This window comes from Lepidochelys kempii, chromosome 1 (genome assembly GCF_965140285.1).
Source record: "Lepidochelys kempii isolate rLepKem1 chromosome 1, rLepKem1.hap1, whole genome shotgun sequence".
In the NCBI taxonomy this organism is placed as follows: domain Eukaryota; kingdom Metazoa; phylum Chordata; order Testudines; family Cheloniidae; genus Lepidochelys; species Lepidochelys kempii.
Window position 1 is genome coordinate 54,027,089 of NC_136380.1, and position 20,244 is coordinate 54,047,332.

A 20,244-nucleotide genomic window follows, 5' to 3' on the forward strand; every position below is an offset into this window, starting at 1 on the left:
ACATAGAGAGCTCTGACTCTGCGGCTACAGCTCTGCTGGTGCTCCACCTCGGCGAGTGGAATAACGTTTCCTGTGCCCCCGCTGGGGCACTGAAGCACCAGTGTGAATGAGGTGTTTCATTACTGTGCCTGATTGACCTCTGGAAACGTCCCATAATCCCTTAAGTCAAGTGGCCACTCTTGTCATTGTTTGGAACTCGCCATAGGAATTCTGTCGGAATACGGATATGCTCTTTCAAAGCTCTGTTTCCAACAGCTGGCTGCTTATCTGCTCCGGGACAAAAGAACCATTACTGAGGAATGCTCCTTGCTTTGATTGAGTGAGAGCGAGGCGGGGGTGGGGGTGGGGAGGGAGGTCTGCTGCTGTCTGAACTTACAAGATAGCATCTGATACGCTCTAACCCCCCCAAAAACCCACTCTCTCTCCCTCCACATACACACAACACACTCCCTGTCACACTCCCCCCCACCCCACCCCCGTATTTGAAAAGCATGTTGCAGCCACTTGCATGCTCGGATAGCTATCACAATGCACTGCTCTTTGTGGCATTGCAAGAGCTGCTAATGTGGCCATGCCAGTGTGCTTCCAGCTGAGAGTGTAAACACTTGGCAGCATTTTCCCTGCTGCAGTCTCCGAAGGCTGGTTTAACTCCCAATGCTCTACAAATGCAAGTGTAGCCAAGCCCTAAGTGTTATGGTATTGTTGTGGGTTGGATTAAACTTTGCTTTATGAATCTGGTATAACTGCCACCTTTCATTCAGGATAAATGTAAAGATGCCATTGTAAGCAGATGGATCAAACAATAGGGATAGCACATGGAAAAACCCAAGTAGAAGCTGAACCATTTGGCATCAGGAGTTTCCCAGGTTACTGATAGCAAATGCAGGGACTAGGGCTTTGATTGGCAGAAATGTTTTTGTCTCTGTGTGGAGACAGAAGGAGCAGAGAAGCAGAAGGGGCCAGGAAGCCAAGCAGACAGTAACAGAAGTGCTGGTAATATGGCCCTAAGACAAAGCTAAGAGAGTATTTAGGCAAAGAGTGTTGGCTGGAAAGCAGGGTTGGAGCAGTGAGCCAAGCACTGTCTCCTGCTGTTTGATTCTTACTATGTTCAGGGAACCGAGACTTGGTATGTAATCTTTGTAAACAACAAGACTGCATCAAAGAAAATAGCTGGATCTATCCTCACTTTCTCCTCCTAGTGGAAACAACCCAACTTTGGATATCTGTTCAAGTGAAAAGAGATAAGTTATTTATCCAAAACTTACTCTTTCACACACATCCCCCACTCTGCTGCCCAGAGAGAAAGCCTGCATTTGCGAGGTAATATTGTGGGAAACAATTCTACATAAAGAAGAACATAGAAAAAGCAGGGATTCTTTGACATACAGTTGGCTTATCAGAGATCACTGACACAATTTTTAAAGTATGCAGACAGTATGTGGGATTTTTGGCTTTCCCTTATCTATATTAAGTTAGCAAAGTCACCACTTGAGATTTTTAATGAGTCATTCTCCATATAAATACTGCTCCTTGGTGTCAGACTGATTCATAAGCAGGAAAATTCTTTGTCTTGCTAGACTTATAGTTTCATAAGACGTTACTGCAGAAATCCCTTACTAACACATTGGATACCGTTTTGCCTCATAATTGCTATGGCTGACTGATCTTACTTTAATATAATTTTAATGAGTCATTCTCCACCTAAATACTGCTCCTTGGTGTCAAACTGATTCATAAGCAGAAAAATTCTTCGTCTTGTATTTTCTAGACCTACAGTTTCATAAGAAGTTACTGCATAAACCCCTTACAAACACATTGGATACTATTTTGCCTCATAATTGCTACTGCTGACTGATCTTACTTCAATATCAAATAGCTTTGAGCATACAACTGACTAGTTTGGCTTTATCTGATCTAAAAGTCACTTTTATAAGGAGTCATCTGTATTTATATCCATGGCTGCCAAAGAGACCTCCGCTGCATGGACTTAATACAGGAATTTTCCAGATTTAATTTCAGCTATCATTTGATAAAACTGAGCAGCATTTTTGACTAGAAGTCACATGCTTTTATTATGGTTATATATAAAGCTATATGATATCTTCAAATGTTGCTTTCTCTGTTCCAGGAAAAGTTTCACACAATGTATGGAGTCTTATACAACTGATTATTTTTAGCATTTTTATACAGTGTAAAATTATACAAACCTCAATTAAATATCTCATCTAGCTAAACTCCTAGGCATGCATACTTATTGTACTTCTAATAAAAAGGTGTATAAGGGCACTTTGCAATAATCTCTCTATTTATATGAGTCTTATTGCCATAGTATCTGAGCATCTCACAACGTTTAGTGGATTTATCCTCACAACACCTGTTGTAGATAATTGGACCTAGACATGTACACTTCTTGTAAGCTCACCTGCTGAAAAGTGCGCTAAGGTCCATGAATTATCACAATGATCTGCTATATAAAACTGTTTATGAAAAGATGTGAGAAGGAGACAGCCTGAATTAATTAAAACAAAAAAGGTTTACCTATAGCACTGAAGGACTCTGTTAAGATTATGACTGGTAAACAAGAGGAACAGAAAATGGGAAATCAAGGAACCAAAAATGGTGTGTTAGAAATATGGGCTAATTGGTGGACAAAATAATGAAAGGATGGGCTATTTCATTCCATATTCCCTCCTGAGATACTTAAAAAGAGACTTGGTGGGAGAACTGGGAGAGCTCTTTTACCATCACTGCCACGGAAGGATTGTTGCTATGACACCAGACCTTGATACTCCAGTGGGGGTGCTTGGCCATCATCGCTGCACCAACATGAACTCCAACCTGATACATGTGAGAACTTGCTCTCTCCTCCCCTACCTTGTGTGCTCCTTTCTGTCCCCCTGTCTTCTTCCAATCCTGTCTCTCTCTTTCAACTTTTCACTGGGTAATGAAATCTACTGTACTGTATTGCAAGGCGCCAGCCTGGTAAGAAGAGACAGCCCATCCAGTGTTGCTCTCCTGAGAAGGACCAGTGAAAGAGAGGAACCTGACCAGACCAACCACATTATGTCCCCAGCTGGGGTGGTGAGCTGGCAGCCCAAACAACAGATGTCATGAGCAACCTGCCAGCCCAAAGCATCTGTTGTGACTGACCAGCCACCCTGCACCATGAGAAAAGATGTATTTTCCCCATTTTTATCATCTTTCCTTTCTGTGTCTGTCTGTTTGCTCTAAGGTAGGAACGTGACTACCATTCTCAATTAAGAATTAAGCCATAGAACTAACCCCTTCTCCATCACCAAGAAGGGCTTTTGGAATGAATAAGAAACTTTAACCAATATTAACTGTCTCCAGAATGGACTTGGATAGGTTTTGATTAAGTTTGTTTTACATAAACAATCAATTTCAGTCCCAGTGCTACTTCTTTTTGAGTCTATTCCTTTTATGTATTTTAAGTCCATGAATTTCTACTCTGACTTTTATAGTGTGTTTGCCATGGTATTAAGCAGGCTGGGGTCTCTATATATCAAACCCTGGGCCTTACTTAACTCTGTTTAATGTTGGGTAATAACTGAGTTAACAGCTTTAGCCCATGTATTCCAAATATATTAATGCCACACACCACTGTGCTGCTATCCCCATTTTACAGATAGCAAGTTGAGACACAGAAGGGTTGTGACACCCAAGGTCGCATGGCAGAGGAGGGCATTGGAACCCAGCTCTCCTTTGTGCCAAGTTAGTGTCATAACCACTGAGCAATACTTCCTCACCGATTAAATCCACTTTCTCCTTGCACTGAAATTTGGAAAGCTGTTCAGGGAAAACATTTCAGGTTTTACTTTCAGAGGTTTCATCTCTTTGCTCTGCTGGCTTTAGAAAAAGAGCTTGCTCAACAGCCGTGCATAGCCTATAGGTTTGTTGCATTATTATTTTTTAGTATCAAGGATGTTAGCATGAAAACAGGTTCCTTGTTTCATATAAGTTCACTTCTGCCAAATGCCTCTTGTGCGCACACAACCACATTTTGCTGTCTGTTAACGAGCCATCCCAGCTTGCTGTGTAAGCAATAACCAGATTACCTGGAGATGGAGAAGTAGTGCCCAGAATCAGCAATCAGGAGCAGGGCTGCTTTGCACTGCACACTGTAAGAAAACATATCTGCCACAAGGAACTAAGATGCGAAGTTCCCAGTCCTGCAATGAGCTCCAGGCAGGTGGGTAGTTGTGCCAGTTTGGACCCTCTCTGACTTCGTTGGGGTTGGCCCTCCTGGAGCTAATAGTAGGATCAGGGGACTAAGACTAGGTTGGACAAACACCTGTCAGGGATGGTCTTGGTACATTCCCCCCCACCCCACCCCGCTTCAGTGCGGGGGGCTAGACTAGATGACCTCTCAAGATTTCTTCCAGCCCTATATTTCTATGATACCATATGACTAAGGAAACAAATGACTCATAAAGGGGTGAAGGGAAGGATAGAATCAAACAAATTCTGTTTTTATATTTACTTTATACACTTGCATTTCATATATATATGAAAAAATCCCAGCTATCCATATCTGCCCCTCAACCTAGCCATCATTAACTGGCTGGTTTCTTATGGATATTGTGGCAGAGGTATATTATGGTCACTATCAACTTTTGTTTTAAAAAATGTAATCATTACCACCCACTGTGATGTCAAACTCATAGGATTCCAGTAATCTGACGTTGTTGCTTGTGTCTTTTCTATGGAAAATCATTCTATCATTACAGAAGCAGAATTCTTTCTACACTGAATGTTTTATGAAGTTCCCATGGAGCATCAGCAGCTCTTTATGCTAGGATTAAGAGAATACAGAGGAGATTTTATACATGAAAGATTTTCTGCTGCTATCCATAAGTAGTCTCTCTTTGTTTTTAAGAGGTCACTTTGACCTATTAATATTATTTTACAGATCAATGCTGTCAAACCAAATGAATTTGAAAGACATTAGGTTACATCACCCATGTATTTTGGAAATCTATAAACTAAGGAAAAAAGAACATAAAATATCAGGGGTTGGGCAAGTCTCACTGTGTCTGGGTTCTAATCCAACTAAAATTCAGCAAATCTGAAGGTTCCCTTATGCTCTGGAGATGAGACCTTGAAGTGCCAACACGGTGAATTGGTATTGGTGTCATAAGGAAAATATCTCCCCAGCAGAACACTGTCTACTGAATTCAGACTTGTAAAGTTCACATTCATTCTTGACAAACTCCAGTGTGGCTAGTTTAAATTCCATTCATCCCGAGCTAAAAGAAAGGAGCATAATTTCTTTATTACTACACATTTTAGGGGCATTAGTTGAAGTTTGACCTATCATGTGCAGGAAAATTTGGATACTTCCAAATATAGAGCTATCCACATAAAATAATAGGGTAGGGTGTTTATCCATTCATCAATCCTTGCAGCAGCAGTGTAACAGAGCCTTAAATGACTAGGAAGTATTGTTTTTAGAAGTTGTCATGGATCCTCAGGACCGGTCCTTTGGCCCCAGCTTTGGAAAAGCCTCTGGGAGGAACCTCAACAGTGTGCCAGACCGACTAGGGGTCTCACTCTTCCTCCAGTGTAAGCCATGCAGCTTCACCGCCTCCTTAGGCTGGACCTCTGCTCCTTCAGCACCCTGGCTTCACACCATGAGCTCCGTTCATCGAGTCCAACTGAGACAAATCCTTGAAGGAAATTTGGACAAGCTTAGGGAGCAATGCACCCCTACGTCAACATTTGCAGTAACACTCTGCCAGCATTGTAAAAACAGTAGGGTTTATTAGTCAACTAGGCACAGCGTGGGAAGTCCTTGGTTAGCACAGAGAAAAGAAAGTTACAGCATAGTTCCTTCTGGTTAACCCAGAGCCCCAGCTAAGTTGTAGAGAACTCCTGTGCTCCCACTCTGTCTCCCTGTCTTCTGTTTGTCCCAGTTTCCAGGTGAGCATCCCCCACCTGGCCTCTCCTCACTCCTTTGTTCTCCAGCTGGTCAAACACTGTTGGCTTCTTAAGGAGGATGGGCCGTCCATGGCAGTTAGTTCAAATCTCTCAGTGACTGGATTTGCCACTGTCTTCACAGACTCCCCATTGACCTGGGTCCCAAACCCAAGATAGGTAGGTATCAGTCACACCTCACCTCTTGGCCTGTGCAGAAGGTAAACAGCCATTTCCCACCACCTAGTTAACAATGCAGCATATAAGGGAAATTGAGGCACACATAGTATTCATACAAAATATTACAGAAAATTCCCACTCCATCACAGAAGCAATAGTTCTTTCATTGACATCAATATAGATTTCAGGGTGGGCTGTGTGGAGATATGTAGGTATTTAAAGAATAGCTGTAGATAACCAAGTAGAATGGATATTATGCTAAGGGTATGTCTACATTGCAAATATAGCCCTGCCAAGGTTCCTTCCCCACTCTGAACTCTAGGGTACAGATGTGGGGACCTGATTGAAAGACCCCCTAAGCTTATTCTTACCAGCTTAGGTTAAAAACTTCCTCAAGGTACAAACTTTGCCTTGCCCTTGAACCCTATACTGCCACCACGAAGCGTGTTTAACAAAGAACAGGGAAAGAGCCCACTTGGAGACGTCTTCCCCCCAAAAGTATCCCCCCAAGCCCTACACCCCCTTTCCTGGGGAAGGCTTGATAAAAATCCTCACCAATTTGCATAGGTGAACACAGACCCAAATCCTTGGATTTTAAGAACAATGAAAAAACAATCAGGTTCTTAAAAGAAGAATTTTAATTAAAGAAAAAGTAAAAGAATCACCTCTGTAAAATCAGGATGGTAAATACCTTACAGGGTAATCAGATTTAAAACATAGGGAATCTCTCTAGGCAAAACCTTAAGTTACAAAAAGACACAAAAACAGGAATATACATTCCATTCAGCACAGCTATTTTACCAGCCATTTAAACAAAACAGAAATCTAACGAATATCTAGCTTGATTACTTACTAAGTTCTAAGACTCCATTCCTTTTCTGTTCCCAGCAAAAGCATCACACAGACAGAGAGACCCTTTGTTTCCCCCCACCCCGCCCCTCCAGCTTTGAAAGTAACTTGTCTCCTCATTAGTCATTTTGGTCAGGTGCCAGCAAAGTTATCCTAGCTTCTTAACCCTTTACAGGTGAAAGGATTTTGCCTCTGGCCAGGAGGGATTTTATAGTTCTGTATACAGAAAGGTGGTTACCCTTCCCTTTATATTTATGACAAGCCCCATGGCAGTGAGTCTCAGAGACTGGGTCAACTGACCTGGGCTCACACTGCGGGGCTAAAATTAGCAGTGTAGATGTTTCCTCCCCGACCTCACTGGATTTCAGAGTTCAGGCTCCAGCTCAAGTGGAAACATCTACACAACTGCTGTTAGCCTCATAACATGAGCCCGAGACAGTTGACCTGGGCTCCGAGACTCTCTGCCACCAGGTTTGTGTGTCTGTTTTTTGCAGTGTAGACTGACTGACCATCTTTTAATTAGGATTTCTGCCTTCGTGCAAAGCCCTGTCAGATTTGACAAAGAGATGTCAACATTTCAGTGTCTAACGACTGAAATCAGGCAATTACAGGAACACACTTCTTTCCAGGAATAATTTTGAAGCAAGCTCAAAATCAATATTTTGTTTTTAACTTAAGAAAGATTTTTATCTCCAGCTGCATACCATATAATGTGCAACAGCACTCCTCGTGGGAGCCTACAGTGCTCATCTTCTGCAACTGCATTCATTCTGCTCTAAGTGAGCAATCTGCGATCATTTCGGAAAAGAGTATTTAGCTGAGCTTTGTTTTGGTTGGGAAGATTTTGCTTGGGGACCACAATGATTGCAAATGTGGTAAGATCTAAAACTGAGACACAAAAAGGCCTGGGCAGGTGCATGTCTGTGACAGAGAGAGCACATGCTTGATTCATTGTATTTAGCTGCTCTATTTCTTTCTACTTGCTCCACCAGACAGCCATCCCTCTTAAAATCTGAAAGGGCTCATTTTCTTTTTTATCCTCTTCTGCACCACGGCCCTCTCTAGGAGCCTGGACTGTCAGTTATTTTGGTTGATTCGTTATTTTATTTCCCCTCCCTGTTTTTCTCACCTGAGCAATAGCCCTGACTCGTGGGAGTTCTCCCATTCACTTCAAGCCCTCTATGTGCATCAGTCAGGAGGAGAACTCATGTGGGAAAGTGTTTGCAGGAAAACGTTTAGTATTTTTATCCTTGTACTCTAAGGACCCGTCTTACTGTGAGGCTCTGCCTACACTAAGGCTATATCTACGCTACACAGCTTTTAGCAACATGGCTGTGTCGCCACAGCTATGCCAGTCAAAGTCGTGCAGTGTAGCTGCTCTTTGTCAGCTCCCTGCAGGCAAAAACCTTCTACCCCCAACGAACACTGGCACGTGTCGCGGCAAAACTTTTGGCTTTGGCTAAGGCTTTGTCTACACTTCTTTCATCGGTAAAACGTTTGTCACTCAGGGGTGTGAAAAAACGCATCCCTGACCAACAAAAGGTTTACCGATGAAAAGTGCCGACGTGGATGGTGCTTTGTCGGCGGGAGACGCTCTCCCACCAACAAAGCTACATCCCCTCATTGGGTGAGGGGTGTATTTTGTCAGCAGGAAAGCTCTCTCCTGCTGACAAAGAGCGGCTACTCTTGGTGCCTTATGGTGGCAAGGCTTCAGCGGCACACCTGTGCCCCTGTAAGGTGTACAGTGTGGCCATAGCCTAAGAAAATGAAGGGGTAACATTTGGCACTACCTTTGTCAAAAGTAGCTGGTGTTTAAAAACGTGTTAAGTTAGCGTGGGTTAGGTCACATTTTCTCAACACACCTCATTTTCTTAGTCTAGGCCAGGCCTAAAATGGGTGAAATTCACCCCAGTCTCAGAGGCCCATACAACACCCCACTAACTCCTAACATAGGTAATTCTCAGCCTAAATATTATGGGACTTAGCGGTGAATGTCACTCGGTATGAACACAATGTTTAGGCTAGTGTTCACTAGGAACCACACAGGTTTTGGTGGAAATGCATATTTTTGTAACGAAACGTACAGGCATTTTGTACCAAAGCATTTTGCCGTGTTGTGGTAATATTCAGAAATTCTCTGTCTGAATATTGTGTGCACTTTGAGAAAGGGAAGCACCCTCCAACAGTTAATCCTTTCTTAGTATCAGCCTGTTCAAAAGGACAGTGCTTCTACAAGTTTTACTGCCAGATCCTCAGCTAGCGTAAATCAGCATAGACACATTAACGTCAAGGGACCTACATTGATTTACACTGTCTGAAAATCTGGCACGTCTATATGAGAAAAAGACTTAGCTGAATTTGTTAAAGGGCCAGATTTTCAGACAGTGCAAATCAGTGTAGGCCCCATGACATTAATTGTTCTATGGTGATTTACACCAGCTGCAGATCTGTTCCTAAAACTTATAAACAGTGTACAAAACAGGTTCTGTTTAGTTTATCACCTACTCCACCATGTGAGATGTCCCAAACATCAGATTTTATCTGTTCAGCTCAGATAAGCATCACACCAACCTCTAAACTTCTTGATCCTACCTGTGCACTCTGGATGCAAGCCTGATTTCACCACTCCCATCATAGTCTAATTTTCCCAATTCCCAGTGCTAAATCCTCTTCTCCTTTCCTATTTCTGCTTCCTCTGCACCTACCTTTGATAATCTGGTGAAGCTAAAAGGTCTAACAGCACTACTGGCTCCCGAACTGCTGTGAACTTCCAATTTCTCTGCACTAACAAACTTTGAACTTTCTTATTACTTACTCCACAGAAAGCAGGGACTCCATCGAAGTCAATGGAGTTACAGTGTTTTATAGCAGTAGAGAATTTCACCCTTGGTGCTTTGTTTTTTACATGGGTTAGGGTGTTATTGGTTTTTGTTTAGGTCATTAGTTTATCTAATTACTTACTCTATGTCGTGTGTGTTATTTCCAAAATTGGATTTCCCAATAAAGGAATAGTAACTTTCATGTTTATTATGATTCTTTGGAGCAAACAAGAAATTATTAGCTCTGCACCCTGACAGAATAGCAATGCTGTTTGCTTTTGGGGGGCATGGGGGAGAGCAGTAGTCACTTAAATACTGCTCAGTTGGTGTCCTCTTAATCTCTTCCCCTAAGGAAAGATGCAAAGCTATAAAAGTAGCAAGAGTTATTTGCACAGACTTGAACTAAAAAAAAAAGGTGATAGGCAATCATTTCACAGTAACCCTCTCAAATGAGAACCGAAGACAAATCAAAACGAGGCTCACAGTCTGCTGGTGAAATAAAATTTTCTTTTGTGAATGGAGAACTTGCACTGTTGCCCGTACATCTAGGAGTCACTGCAAGGGGGAGACCGAACGCCTGTTGAAAGGAAGGCTACAGTAGAGGATTGTGCAATCTGCCCCAGGAAAGGATGGCCGCAGCAGTGGCAGCAGAAAGCTTTCCCTGGGAACAGTCTACCATGGAAGCTGCTGCTGAAGCATGATAGACATAGGCAAGTGTGTTCAGAAGAAGATCGGTGAACAGGGATACGTGGCAGGATCCTGGGGAGTCTGTCAGTAGCGATGTCCAGAAAACAAAAATTCTGTTTCAGGGAAAAAAAGCTGAGCTTTTGTTCTGCATTGGGAAGAAACTGGGATCATCTGAAATTTGAGAGAAAGCAAGAGACCTATGCCAGAGTAGCTAATAGCCCAGTGGCCAAAGGACTCATTTGGGAAGTGAGAGACCAACATTCAAGTCCCTGCTCTTCTTCATTCAAATTAGGGACTTGAACTGGGTCTTCCACATCCCTTGTGAGAGGCCTAGCCTACTGGGAATTATGGGGTGAGTCTCTTTCTGGTTTGGACCAGAAATTCCATTCTGGAGCTGAGAAACTTACCCAGCAAAAATTTCAGTGAAACAGATACATATATATGCCCTCCTCTGAAATGGGGCTCAAGCTTCCTCCCCAGTCCCTGCTACTTGGAGTAGCTTCTCCCCTCTCCCCACAGGGGACTGGCCCTGAGGGTTTTTTGGTTTTGGTCATACCCGGTGCCGCCACTCAAGGTGGCTCCTCACTGTGCCCAAGACACAAGGGGAAGTGTCCCTTGGGGAAATGAATAAAGCTACCAATTCCAGCAAGGACTATAAAACCCAGTACACAAGAAACAATAAAATACATCAACACAAATCCCAGCGAAGAAATGACACACCGAAACCCAACCATATAACAAAGGGGGGCTTCACTGGCACAGAAAAGTCAGATCTGGGAAAGGAAAGGGTTAAGGGCAACTAATAAGTACTAAACATCAGTAAATCTCCCATCTTCCCAACTCACAACTCTTCCCAAAATCCAGCTCTGGTATGTTGGGGATAAATCCTGAAATGAGTGCTGCAGCAATGTGAACATTGGCAGCTTAAACAACATAAAAGGGTCCTTTTATTGTGTCTTCACTCTGGGAGGGGCAGGGTCCTCTCCTGGCTCCCTGGTCTGTAGTCTAGTGAAGGTCTTGGCTGGCTCATGGTAGCAGACACCTGGTCAGATCTCTGCCACTCTGAACACTGGTCTCTGCAGGACTGGAACTGCCTGGCCCATGCACTAGATCCCACAGCAGTTCCAAGACTCCTTCTGTTACGAGGGAGGGGGATTTAATCAGAGACTCCCTGAGCTGTTCTACTTCTTTCTCAGCTCCAACTTCAAAGCTCAAAACTTAGACTAAAACTAGTCTTTCTGTTCCTGAGTTGGGCTATCCCTTCCTACTGAGGGGCTGGACAGCCCAGGCTCATCATTGACCCAACAAATAGCTTGTCCATATCACCCTATGCAAATGCCTCCTAATTAGCCTCAGCAGGAGTTTCTACTTCATTCTGACCCTCCCCCCTCATTTCACACATATTGCAGTCCGAGGGCTCTTAAGAGCCATTATTGTTGTTGCCCATAGAGGCTCAGTCCAGAGTTCCAGGAGCTGGTAAACTCCGTGGGTGTTATGAATGAATGAATGAATCCCTGGGAACATGCCAGGTTTGGACATGCAGATCTTGTAGCTAAAACTCATCCCCGCCAAGCAGAAAGCTAGGGGAGCGGTGTGAGAGGATCTCCATGGAGTGTTCTTCCACCAGAGCTGCCTCCTACAAATTTTACCCTGAAAAGAGAGGATCAGGCCTAAGAATTTGAAAACGTTTTTGATCATCATATAATGTACTTAATATATTACATTAAAAATGTATACCATAAAACATATATCCACATGTTCTTACATATTCTTTTAAGGGATGATTACAAAGGTGCAGTTATATCATATACTTTTCTAAATGTCAGTGTCAGAAGCTACTAGACAACACTATATCGCCAGAAAAGTGAGCTAGTGCACAGGTCTTAGATAACTACTGGTAAGTAAATGCCACCCAATAAAACATGCCATTGTGACAATAATAATTTTAAACAATAATAAGCTGTCATGAACTTCTCAGTCAGGATAGCTTGAAATGGCAAAAAAATATAGTTTATGTTTTCCAGGTATGTCTTGTGTTAGGTGGATAAATTTCCTGACATCTCCTATTCCAAACAAGTGTCAGATGAAATCTCATGCACTTGTTTTTCAAAAGGAGTTGACTGCTTTTAATGTCAAACAGTTATAAACTTTTCTGTTAGCATCCTAGTTTATTCTGTTCATTGTTCACAGCAGAAAGTGCTGAAACAAAGTTATGAAGTTTACTGTCTAAATAGGTTGTTTTTCTAAACATTCATATGCATTTTAGCAACAGGACTTTAAAAAAAGAGGGTTTTTTAAAAGAAAAAAAGGTAGAAAACAGGAATAATGAATACAGAAAAAACAGGAATAATGCATACAAAATGGTTCCTGGAAAAGAAAACAACATTTCCATTCTAGGGTAAGGTAACCACCTTACAGAGGAAAGATGAACAGTCTTTCCAGATTGTAGCTTCCCCACTTGCTCACGTAGTAGTGGCATGAAAAGTGCCAGTGACTGGTTATTTTGAAATAAAAACTGACATTGTTTTGTTTGTGGATCTCACACACCTTTAGTAAAACTGATCTCGAACTCTGGTTCATATATTAGCATATGTGACTAAACAGTTGCCTATTGTGAACACCAGGTCTAGGACAAGGCGTGTGCCTATGCCATGGGAGCAACTAATCTATACCATGAGGTAAAAAATAACAATAATCCACCGATATTCTATATAATCATGGCCCAGAACCGCAGTAGTTCTACTGTGAGCTGTACTGTTTAGAACCTTTACTAGAGAAAGTGAGGTTTCAGAGTAGCAGCCGTGTTAGTCTGTATCCACAAAAAGACAAGGAGGACTTGTGGCACCTTAGAGACTAACCAATTTATTTGAGCATAAGCTTTTGTGAGCTACAGCCCACTTCATCAGATTTTCCACTGAATGCATCCGATGAAGTGAGCTGTAGCTCACAAAAGCTTATGCTCAAATAAATTGGTTAGTCTCTAAGGTGCTACAAGTCCTCCTTTTCTTTTTTTAGAGAAAATGAGTATTTTTAAAAAAATAGATAAAGAGTAGCAGCATATTTTGAGTTGAACTAAAGATAAATATTTTAAAAGGTTTCTCGAAGCAAGAAGGTATGTCTCTTCTTGCTATCTGTCTGTAACACACTCTTTTTAAAGCCACCTCTACCATCTTCTAATTTTCATTTTTTCCACCTTTTGATGCTGTGTAGCTGAGCGAGGCTCCATGAGCTTTAAGTGTATAACTAAGCTTGAGCTCACAAATATCAGACAATTGGAGGGGCGGGGGGTGGAGGGGGTGACGAAACCATCAGAAAGAGAAGCTTCCTGACAACAATTCCTGCAAGTCTCTCTAATGCGGACTGTGCAGGTTCCTTCCCCTTGAAATCCCGAGACCCACAGCTGTTAAACAATCAACAACATAAAACCTTGCTGGTGCAGATGCCACCTAATCTAATTTGCCATGTGCTGCTCAGTTTGCTGAGAATGCTGTGGGAGTTGGATAATTATTTAGCATTCAGAGGGCGTGGGAGTTGTGGCTCTCATTCAAGCACTGAGTGAGGTATGGAAAAGGATTCTTAATTATAATTATTATCTTGGTGCCGGTAGACGTAGGTAACTCTCTTTTTTGGTTCACTAACAAGTAAATACAAGATGAAACATCTGCCTGCCAGTCATTCAGAACTGCGGTGTGTGCCAACTCCATCCCCTGTGAGAAGGCTCTGGGCCTGTGGAGGGAGAGTGATCACCACAAAACGGTTCAAAATCATTCCTTTCTTCCCACTCCTCTCATCTTTGCCCTTTTCATCGTCCAAAGAAGTACGTGTGGTGGGGAGTTCCCGCTTCTGATCTTCCTGTGTCAGCAGTAAGTAAAAGTAAAGAGAGTACAGCCAGCATTGGCCTCTGATCCCCCCACTGAAGTCAAAGCTAAAGCATTCACTGGGAGCAGGATTGGGACCTTGGCTTAATAAATGCTAGAATTAAACACATGGGGTGGAATCCTGGCCCCATTGAAGTCAAGGGAAATTTTGCCATTCACTTCACTGAGACCAGGATTTCACTCTTGGGGCCTAATTTTGCTCTCATCAGTACCATGCACATCAGGAATAACTCCACTGAGGTGAAAACAGAATTGGGACCTGGACCTTTCTTTACCATAGTAACAGGCTGGTGTGATTGCCTGGGTTAGGATAACAACATTAGCCTGATCCAGCTAGGCATAGCGGCATCGTTCCATCTCCAGTTACCTCCCACAGGATCTGAGGGAACTTGTACGTGGTGCTTTACAAAAACACAGCTAGACAAAGTCCCATTCCCCCAAACAGTTTTATAGACACATACATATAGATGCAATCTATGCACTGAGAACTGTACAAGTGGGTGCCTTGCACCTACATTGAGCCCCTTACAATCAATGGTGGGCTACCCATATGGTTCTCGATGCAGGATCTGAGCCCAAATAATAAATGATGAGCACTATTGGGCACAGGCGGCAAGGGATGGCTAAACTAAAAAGGACCAGATTTTCAAACATATTTGGATGCCTAAAGATGCAGATAGGCCCCTAGTGGCATTTTCAAAAGTACCCAACTCCCACTGATCCCATTAGGCATCTAAATCCCATTAGGCACTTATCTGCATCATTTGAGGCCTAAATACCTTTGAAAATATGGCCCAAGATTCTTCAATGCTAAGAAAAAATTACAAACCAAAATGTTAGAGAGCTTATTCCTTCACTCTCCCACTTCCCTGGTCCTTCTCACATGAACAGAGAGCAACAATACCCGAAGTCTGAAGGTGCAAACAATTCGATGTTTATTGGGGTGAACTTACAGCAAGCTTAAATACAAGTTCCTTTTCCTTATTTCCGAATCCCAACTTACTTCCTGTTTGCCCCTAATTTATATAGTAATATTCTTAGCTATACCTTAACCAATCATTCTACTAAAATTTAACTAACCAATCCTAACATATTGTAACATGATTATGTAACCAATTATATCCCACCACCTTAATTAGTTTACACCCAGCAAAATTAATTATACAGCAGACAGGAACAATCACAGAACCAGACAGAGATTATACAGACAAACAATAGCAAAGTGGGAACTATAATGGCAAGACAATACAGAAGTGAGGATTTCACATCCCAGTATTGATAAGTGAGTTCTTGCCAGACAGGATGCTATCAAACTAAGTTTTCTTTTATATTTTCTAGGCACTTCCCTTTCTCTGGAGCTGATAGGCATACAATCCTGTCCTGATAGTGCCTAACAGCCCAATAGCACCTTATTTCAATGTGACTAGTTTGGAATGTGAGGATGTGACCATTCGCTTCCCAGCTTATGGCTGCCTCTGCTGCTTAGCCAAAGGCCTTAGCCTAAGAACAGGGCCCCAGACTGTCACAGTAAGAGAAGGACCTTACATTGGCAGACAGTGATTTTGATTCTTTCTTTTATACCTCTAACTAGCCAAGTGATAAGAATACACCTAAATACACTATTGTTTACCTGTACTTAAAGTACAGGCCTTTACAGGCAGGCCTGAATATCTATATCCTAACACAAAATAAAATTCAATGTAAGTGCAATTAAAAAAAAAATCAATAATCTACTCCCTCCCAGGCAGGGATATAATGGGAAATGTAAAGTAAACTTCCAGTTTTCCAGAACTTCCTAATTCTTTGAGTCGCTACAAAACAATTGATCAGAAAATTTGGAAAGTGGGACTAGCCATTCAGACGCCCCCTCAGCCTGGCAGAAGAGAAGCTCCAGCAAACTAGTAGCCACAACAGCTGCAATGAAAATCAGACTGTAAGAGTAGCAGTAGCAGCAACGTGCCATCTTTAAATCATTGCCCATTAGTATGATGAAGATGATTGATTAGTTAAAATAAGTGGGCCGCTCTGCTCAACTCTCCTTCCTTGAGCAAGCAATGAGCAATAGGCATTGGGTGCTACAACAATAGTCGTTGCTACTGAAGTGATATCCTGGAGATGTACAACACTTACCTGAGATCAATGACTGAAAACACTTGATGAAAACTAAGGGCCAAGTCCCAAAACCACTCGACTGTCCAAATGATTGGGTTGTGCATGGAGGAACTCTGCAGCTGTACGCCAGGCTGTGGAATTGTTTGATTCCCATTGCACAGATGTCGTTCTTCCCCTTTGCAAGGAAAGCCGCTGGGAGATTTGCAGAGTCATGAAGTTGTGTGGCCCATCAAAATTTTTTGCACATTGGAGAACAAAGTCTTTATGCAACGTGCTAAAGTCATGGCCCTTCCTTTCCAGAGGGGAACAGGTGTACCGGTTTTGGCCTACAATGAAAAGCAAAATAAAGGCAAGCAGGATTTATGGTAGGGAAAGGTGGACTCCTGCCTCACAGCTCCCAGAGGGCTGATATGTTAATCTGAAATGATTTCTTCATATTAAAATGCAGTATCTCTTAATTAAATGTGCATGCTTTTGAGATCATCTGCATAGAGATGGAGAAGGCACTTGCTGTGTCCTGTGCTGTAAATGGAGCTTTTGGCAGGTATGTTCAGAGAATTGTTTGAGAAGGAAAAAATGAGCGTGGTTCAGTGCTTTTAGTAAATTGAGAGTAAGGATTTCTGGCTTCTGTTCCCAGCTTTGACACTGGCTTCCTCTGAGACCCTGGGCAAGTCACTTAACTTCCCTTGTCCCATCACTTTGCCAATTTATAAAATGGACAATGATAGCATCTTACATGTATGATATTGTGGGAATTATTTTAATGATTGATTTTTGGGTTTAACAATGCAAACAGAAATCTGTACACCAGCTCTCAGTGTCCTGGCAGTATTTAGATTCATATCCATATAAGAACGTCACTTTATATCAACCCTCAATTAGGGTTGCCGACTCTCCAGGAATTACAGATTAATCTTTAATTAGAGATTATGTCATGTGATGAAACCTCCAGGAATACCTCAAACCAAAACTGGCAACCCTGCCCTCAATACAGATAACTATACAAACAATCAATGCAACAGCAAAAAACATAAGCTGATTCCTCTCTCTCCAGCCCTGTTCCCCCTCCCTCCTCAGAAGTCCTACCAAAGAGATGTCCTGAAGATCCACATATTCAGGCTATTTCTGAGCAATTAGTGTTCATAAATCACTGATATCAGGGTCTTTGTCTGAAGAGATCTTCAGACCAGTGCAATAAAACATGATTTATTATTTTAAAATGCTACATATGTGAAATTAACTACTGCTGTATTTCATTTCAGATCTGCAGAAAGTGGTCTTACAACCGTTTACCCTGTTCAATATGAAATGCATATTTTCTTTCTTTCTTTCTTTCTTTCTTTCTTTCTTTCTTTCTTTCTTTCTTTCTTTCTTTCTTTCTTTCTTTCTTTTTCTTTCTTTCTTTCATTCAGTGACTGAAACTGAGTTTAATATTCTACCCTCCCCCTGAAGGAGAGACTCTCCCTGAGGTACCAGAGGCAGACTCCGGAGTCTGATGGAAGTGATCAAGCTGCTCCTGCTCTGGCAAGTGGGTCTGCTTCCAAGTAAACTGGATGTCTCACGAGGCAAGATGTGTGTTCTGTGTATTTCTATACTGTGTATATTGTGCATTTTGCTTGCACATTTTTTCTCTTAACTGCAAATCATGGAGTGATCCCTGAAGCTGAAATAAAGGAGGGGAATGAGAAAAACTAGATAGAGGAATGCTGTGTACTTTTGGCACACATAGCAAGAAAGGTTTCAGAGTAGCAAGAAAGCGATTGTACTTATCCTTGTCCATTTCATTCCATGGCATCGCTATTGGACATAATTCTTGCAGCCTTTAATTACTTGAATTATCTTCTGGGCGTCTCCTCATAGGAGTAAGGGCTGCAGGATTTGGCCTGCTATTTGTCCCTGATTACTATTTACTGCTTAATGACAAACACATTATCTTCTCTGTGCACCAGTGACTACCCATTGGGAAATGCAGCAATAAAGATGATTGATCTGAATGCCTTAGTGTTGTACCATTATCTCCTGGCATTTTTTTCCTGCTTAAATTCTATCTTTTGGGGATGCCTCTTGGATTCAGCTTAGAATATACGTATAGATATAATCACCCACTGCAGAATGACTGAAGAATAAACTATGTTATAGTCCTCTGCTGCTGTGTTTGTGTGTGGCCTGACAGCCAGTGTACAGTGGCCTGCAAAATAAAGTGAATAATAATAACTTAGACTTCAAGCTGGAATTGCTATCAGTGGAATATTTTGCCTAAGGCAACAACAATAAAGACAACAAATCTGCCTGCATGCTGGGCCTGTTTCCCTAACTACAGGCACAGTGATTCTGCACACCAACACAGATAAATGTACAGTGTTTTTCCTTCTAGTTTATAAAGGTCTGGTAAAATTAAATTACAGAGGTCAGCTAAACACAGCCTTCCTCTGGTGAAAACTCTGATACTGCAGGGGAACAGCTTTGACTGGACAGCACAGATTGAGGGTCCTCTCCCATATCAGTGGTTAGAGCACAGACCTGAGAGATAGCAGAGCCCAGTTCACATCCATTCTTCCGACAGACTTGAACTGGGGGTCTCCTCCAATCTGGGTGAGTACTCTAACCATTGGCTCAACATTATGCAGGAGCTACACTTCCCTTATACACTCCTCCCAGCTTCTTGCTAAAATAGCATAGGCACCTAACTGCAAGAGAGGATTTCCAGCTGAGAATCCTAAACCAAGGGAGGTGCCTGTTTCCGAAATGAGGCAGGGCTTAGCACACACCCCTCGGCTTGGCCTCTCCCATTGGCTAGTTTAGGGAAGGAGCTGCCTATCATGCTGGTTTTTGTGAATCCCATTCTGAGGTGCCTATTTTACCCAATTCATTGTATAGCAAGTGTAGGCACCTAACTCAGGCTTTGTGAATCCTGGTTATTTTATAGGTACCTAAAAGTGAGATGTGATGATGCTCCATGTCACAATGCCTATGTTTCTTTGAGAATCTAGCTCCAAATTGCTAAAAATATACAGTCTAGAGAAACACGAATTTAAAACGTGATTAAAAACAAGTAAAACCATTACATTTAGTAACCATGGCTATTTTATTATTAAAGAAAGGGAAAGAAAATATTAAACAAAGCAGCATAAAATGGAACACAGATAACAAACAAGGATTGTTTCTGTTATAATCTTTTTTTCGTCTCTCTCTTAGTGGAGAGCTTTCAACAGAGATTGTGCTTCTGAGAATGAGCCTGCTTTTGGTGGGAACTCTCCTTTTGGTAAGTTAAGATCAAAGCATATTATTTTCCAAACTTGCTAGAGAGTGCAATCTTGTGTATCATAGACACTAGAACAGCTTATAGATGGGCAAAAAGAGTTTTGTTTAAAAGCAGCGGAGTGCTGTCAGGTTTATTATAGATCACCAAAACAGTTGATAAATGAGCGAAGGAAGTAATCTTAACTAAATCCAATCCAATCAAAAAAGTACTTAAATCAGTTACTTAGAAGTCATTTACAGAGTTGTGTTAAGACAGGCCAAATAACAAATATTAAGAATCTTAAATCCAAATCAAATCCCACTGTGTCTCTGTTCACCAATGTTGATTCCCTATCTCCTCACCAGGAACACATGGTCTAAAAGATTTAACAGGAGAAACTGCTAATGTTTTAAGTTACAATAGCATTTCTCTTCCCCCAATAAAATCATTACAAGAATTTTTAAACCTAACTCCTTGCTAGTGCTTTAACTAACTTCATTTTACTCATTCATGCTGAAGTCTTGAGGATGTCATTTGGAAGGTT